The sequence below is a fragment of the Pseudorca crassidens genome, chromosome 17, assembly GCF_039906515.1.
Source record: "Pseudorca crassidens isolate mPseCra1 chromosome 17, mPseCra1.hap1, whole genome shotgun sequence".
NCBI classification, from domain to species: domain Eukaryota; kingdom Metazoa; phylum Chordata; class Mammalia; order Artiodactyla; family Delphinidae; genus Pseudorca; species Pseudorca crassidens.
In genome coordinates, this window is record NC_090312.1 from 59,318,739 (window position 1) to 59,325,211 (window position 6,473).

Consider the following 6,473-nt stretch of genomic DNA (forward strand, 5'->3'; position numbering starts at 1 on the left):
GTCACAATTTCAAAAGTCAGTTTTGCCCTGGCTTTTCTCTTCCCTGCCATTAAAATGATAAACGGAATATGGGTGTCACAACAAGGAACTAAAAGTGTCAACATTCTATATTTCTGTAATTATGCTTTTCAAGAAACTGACTAAAAAGTCTTGTAACAAAAGCCTGATGGAATTTGAATTACTTTGGTATATCCAATATATTTCATTTTTACTAATTTGGTTTTGTGGGTTTATAATTAACTATGTTGTATATGAGGCTAATTTTAAAGCAGTATAAACTTTATAGATATAAGACTATAGAACTTTGTCAAAATTCCTTATATAGGTAGTGGTCAGAGAATATTAATTAATATGGACTAAGACAGAATCTAGCCCAGTTCCACAGCTTAATTCTTTTTTTTTTTTTTTTTCCTTTATGCGGGCCTCTCACTGCTGTGGCCTCTCCCGTTCCGGAGCACAGGCTCCGGAATCGCAAGCTCAGCGGCCATGGGTCACAGGCCCAGCTGCTCCGCGGCATGTGGGATCTTCCTGGACTGGGGCACGAACCCATGTCCCCTGCATCGGCAGGCGGACTCCCAACCACTGCGTCACCAGGGAAGCCCAGCTTAGTACACTTTAATAAAAATAATAATTATTAGCTTTTCAAAGATTTATACTTTATTAATACTATTAATTAGCATTAATGTATTGATTATGTGAATTGGTCTAGGACATAATGAATTTTCTTAACTGCCTGCTTGTGATATTTTTCACTCAGATTTTCCATTATTTGCTTAGGTTTTCCCTATTAGATTTTTTTCAAATGCAATGTTAAAGTCAATTAATTAAGTAATTTTTGAAGAAACTTTTTTTTTTTTTTTCCGGTACGCGGGCCTCTCACTGTTATGGCCTCTCCCGTTGAGGAGCACAGGCTCCGGGGGCGCAGGTTCAGCAGCCATGGCTCACGGGCCCAGCCACTCTGCGGCATGTGGGATCTTCCCGGACCGGGGCACGAACCCGTGTCCCCTGCATCGGTAGGCGGACTCTCAACCACTGCGCCACTAGGGAAGCCCTGAAGAGACATTCTTTAAGCTTCATGTAAATTTTAAATGCCTTGGAAACAGAATTAGATTTGAATAATATTACAACACAGAAAGAGAGTCAGGCTGTCTGGGTCAAAGAATAAATCAATTTAACTTATAATTAAGTTAGTTCTGTATTTTTTACTTTTGTATTTATTTTGGTTTAGTTAATAACTGGCTTCGAATATTTTGAGATGGAATCAAAATTTTCTTTTAGGCAAAGATTGGAATCTGAGTACTGGTGATTCTTCAGTGATCTCTCTCTTCTTCCCTTTTGTAGTTGCTCAGGTACTTTTACGAATTCTCTCTTTGTCTCATTGCCTTTCCACAGCCTTTATTGGGTGCTGCTTTAAGGTACTGAAGATTTCCTGCGCTCAGGGGGATTTCTCTTGGTTATCTTGGTCTTTACATTACCTTCTTTGGCCCCTGCTGTGAACTCACCAAAGACCCTGTGTTCCTCTTAAGGGAATCTCTCCCAGTTGCCTTTTTCTACCCCTGGTCACTCTCAGACTGCTGCCATGTACTTAGAAAGGACCGCTGCATTTTGGGTAGTTTATTTCAATTTTCTCATACTACGCCCAGCCTTGGGTGAGCCATTGTTGTGCATTCAGAAAAGACCCCCATGTACCTTGGTGAGTTTCCATTAGCTCTTCTGACCTGCCTACAGTTACAAATAGGCCACTGCCTTGCACTTGCAAGGTACAACTAGATATTCCTCTGGTTATTTTTCTCAGATTTCCTACTCTACTCCAAGTCTTTGGCCATCTGCTGACCTTCAGTTTTGCAAAGACCCCTGTTCCTGGGGGTTCTTTCTTAGTCCTACTTTCTTGCCTCTACTTTTGATAGGCTCCTGCTCTTCATTTGGTAAAGACTCCCTAGGAAAGAACTGGTTAGTGAATTACTGTATTTGGGGCTCTTTAAATTTCTAACCTGTCAGGCCTCTCTTAACATGGCCATTAAATATCTGTTAAAAGTTAAGGCTGGTAACTCTTTACCCTAATCTGTATAGTGTTGGTTCCTCTTTGTGCCTTGTTTACAATAGTCAGCAATCATGGACTTCTCTTCTGCAATTTAAGTTTCTTTGCATATTTAGCTCACTGTTGTTGTTATTATTTTTTTTTTAATTAGATAGTTTTTCTTATTTGTTCATGTGGTAATGATGGTCTCTTGTAAATTTCTATATTCTAATCAGAATGGAAAGCCAAATGGCATGTTTTACCTACTGCAATTTTTGCTTTATGGACTAGGTGCTTGAGGGAGGCAAGTATTATTTTATAGGTTCATCTACTATTAAACTGGATTTTTCACAAAAAACTATTCTCACATTTATGATGCATAATGAAATTATATATGCTGATCCTGGAATGAGGCAAATGAGAATGATCTTGAATGGAATTGTGATTAGAGAAATATAAAATTAACATTTTAATTTATTTGAGCTGTAATTTGTTATCTGTTGCTGGTCCTGTTCCCATTTTAAATTCAGTGGCTCTTAATAAAGTGAAATAGAACTTGGACTTTTTATCTGTCATTGGGGCTTTTCTGTTATATTACATCAATGAAACACTACCGTTCTAAGTATAATGACTTTCTCTGCTCCTATTTTTAAAATACCAATTGATGACAATGTTCTACCATAGCATATCATTAAAACTTATTATTAAAGAAAAGAATCCTCCAAATATATATTATGAGAGATACTGGAGGGTATTTTTTTTAAATATGGTGAAGAAGTAGTGTATATTCAGAAGAGTAGACTAGTATAATTCTGCCCCCATTCCATTTACAGTCCTTACAGTTTTTTAAAAGATGAAGTGCAAGCCTTATTAAAAATGTACACCTAAAATTCATTAGAAGTCATTATGCTTTGCCCTCATACTGTTTTTTCTTATATAATTATGATCTTGTTTTTATAATCTTACTCAGATAGGGAAATATTTTTTAAATATTTCCAGTTACATTAATGTAGTAAATATTCTTGCTGTGATTAATAAGGGACACTGATATTATATTCACACTCAAAATGATTTTCTTATTTAAAAAATGATTGCCACTTTCCAAGAATACCTTTGCTTATTGAAGTGAAACATCTGAATTTTAAACTTAACTAAAGCACATTGCATTATGAGAAAATAAATCTAATAATATAAGTTTATTTTTCTCAAAACAGTGTTTTTCATCTAAGTTGTTTAGAAACCCACTGGTGCTTTAAGAATTGTCTAATTTATTTATTCTCAAACTTTGGTCTTAGAATCCTTTATACTCTTAACAATTATTAACAAACCCAAAGAGCTTTAGTTTATGTCAATTACATTTATCAATAGTTACCATATTAAAAATTAAAACAGAAATTTAAGTAACATATTTATTTTTTCATTTTAAAATAACAAGCATATTAAATGTTAACATAAATATTTTTGTGAAAGATAACTATCTTTCAAAATATTTAGCCTATTATCTTTAATGTTTGACAATACATGTCAACTGGATCACAGGAAAACTCTATTATATATTCTTTAAAGAATGAGAGTAAAAAGGCAAATTATATCTTCATATTATTATGGAAATAATTTTAGACAGGCAGAAGCTATGAAAAAATTTTCAGAGTACCTGGACCACACTTTTAGAACCACTGAACCATTAAGTAAGACACTGAAATATAATTGCTGAAGTACCTAATAGTTTGTGGATAATTCTTCCATTAAAACTTAACTCTTCAAGGGACTTCCCTGGAAGTCCAGTGGTTAAGATTCTGTCCTTCCACTGCAGGGGACGCGGGTTCGATTCCTGGTGGGGGACTAAGATCCCGCATGGCGCAACAAGGCACCCCCCCAAAAAAAGAAAAACCTTAACTGTTTGATACCTCTCTGGCTGTCTCTTGTGGATTTAAAATTTCCCCAAAAGTTGATTCAGTTTGTTATAAAACAAACTAACACACCTTTGTAAAGCAATTATACTCCAATAAAGATGTTAAAAAATATATATATATATATATGTACTTAACATGGTACCTAGCACAAAGTCAGTACTCAATAAATATTAGCTATTGTATGTATTATATTAACAAATATTAACTATTATATTAATTATATTAGTACACATTAGCTATTATACTCATTATTATAACATTATTAAAATAATCATATCTATTAATTATTCATCATAAAAAATAAAAAAAAATTCCCATCCAAGTACTAACCAGGCCCGACCCTGTTTATCTTCCTGAATGCTCAGGTGCATTCAGGGTGGTATGGCCGTAGAGGCGGAGAAGCTCTGGCCGCAGGAAGCGCATGTGCAACAGGGTCCCCAAACATGGAGTCTTGTAGCCCAGGCCTTACCTGAATCAGGATGACGGAGTGGTGGGTCCAGGTGGGGCTGTTGGCTGTGCCCCTGCTTGCAGCCTATCTGCACATCCCCCCGCCCCCCCAGCTTTCTTCTGCTCTTCACTCATGGAAGTCATCAGGAAAATTTATTTTTACCTACAAGGGACTGCGTATCTTCTACCAAGACTCTGTGGGTGTGGTTGGAAGTCCAGAGATAGTTGTGCTTTTACACGGCTTTCCAACGTCCAGCTATGACTGGTACAAGATTTGCGAAGGTCTGACCCTCAGGTTTCATCGAGTGATTGCCCTTGATTTCCTAGGCTTTGGCTTCAGTGACAAACCGAGACCACATCACTATTCCATATTCGAGCAGGCCAGCATCGTGGAAGCTCTTTTGCGGCATCTGGGCCTCCAGAACCGTAGGATCAAACTGTTGTCTCATGACTATGGGGATATTGTTGCTCAGGAGCTGCTCTATAGGTTCAAGCAGAATCGATCTGGTCAGCTTACCATCAAGAGTCTCTGTCTGTCGAATGGAGGTATATTTCCTGAGACTCACCATCCTCTCCTTCTCCAAAAGCTTCTCAAAGATGGAGACATGCTGTCACCCATCCTCACGCGACTGATGAACTTCCTCGTATTCTCTCAAGGTCTCACCCCGGTCTTTGGGCCATACCCCCGACCCTCTGAGACTGAACTGTGGGACATGTGGGCAGGGATACGCAACAATGACGGGAACTTGGTTATTGACAGTCTCTTGCAGTATATCAATCAAAGGAAAAAGTTTAGAAGACACTGGGTGGGAGCTCTTGCCTCTGTATCTATTCCCATTCATTTTATCTATGGGCCACTGGATCCAGTGAATCCCTATCCAGAGTTTTTGGAGCTGTACAGGAAAACGCTGCCACGGTCCACAGCTAGAGGATCCCATGGGCTTCTTGAATGCATATATGGGCTTCATCAACTCCTTCTGAGCTGGAAAGAGTAGCTTTCCTGTATTATTTCCCCTATTCCCTTATCTGTTGTGTATTCCACTTAGCAAGAAATGCCCAAAAGAGGTCCTGGCCACCAAACACTATTCTTTCACAAAAGTCCACCTGACTCACACTGATGAACAGCATATAGTAAAAAGCCAGCAGAAGCTCTAAGGGTGACCTAATAGTCCACCTCCCATTCCTTTGACATCTGATCAAGTGTATGGACTTGCCTTTGTCTTTGTGTTAATAGGGAATTCTGATGGGCACTACTACTTACTGATGCAGAAAGACAGACAGACATTCTTTTGCATAAAAGTCTTTGAAACACTTCTATGGACTTTTCTGAAATATTTAGAAATGCTAATTTCTGGCCCTGGTTGGAATTATCTAAAGGTGCCACCTTCACCTCGCCTTGAATGGCTTTAATTCTCTAAGTGACACAGCTTCAAATGAGAATGAGTCTCCCTTGTCATAACTTTGGATTTAGTTTGATTAGCTGCTTCTAACTGTAGTCATTTTGTTAGACTTTCATTTCAATAATGCAATATTCTAATTATACTTTAAGACTATGATTTACCTACACGTATTATGTATGTATTTTATAAGGACACTAAACCAGCAGACACTTACTCTAGCAGAGTATTTTAACCTTATTAAACATGTTTCATTTCTGAGTAAACTGAGGTAAAGCCAAGCCATTTACAGAATTTCCTAAAATCACAGAACATTAAGGACAGTAGTCTCTGTGCCAGAGATTTACTGTTATTTGCTGTTAGAACTGGTCTTTCCAGCTAATAACAGTTGGACTCGTCATACCTCAGTGCTTAGAAGCATGTCCCTCCTGAGCCAGAGTGGAGAGGAGGGGATCGTTGTACAGTCCAAGTTACCAGGCTGAATATATACTGATTGCTTAACTTCTCGTTGGTTGTCCCAGAGAGGGTTCCTCATGTAGCTCAGCAATTCCTGTACTTTACAGATGGGAAAGTTCCAGAAACTTTAAGAACAAAGTCTGAAAGTTCTATGAGTAAATGGTGCTGAATACTTTTTTTTTTTTAAGCCACAGTTTCATTGTCTTAGTTAAAACAGGATTATTGAGTGGTGATTTTAAATTC

At 37.7% G+C, this 6,473-nt stretch overlaps 1 pseudogene; it reads left to right on the top strand.

Annotated features, from left to right (window-relative positions):
- Positions 1 to 4,409: 4,409 nt before the first annotated feature.
- On the top strand, positions 4,410 to 5,649 carry LOC137210757 (mesoderm-specific transcript homolog protein pseudogene; annotated as a pseudogene).
- The last annotated feature ends 824 nt before the right edge of the window (positions 5,650 to 6,473 follow it).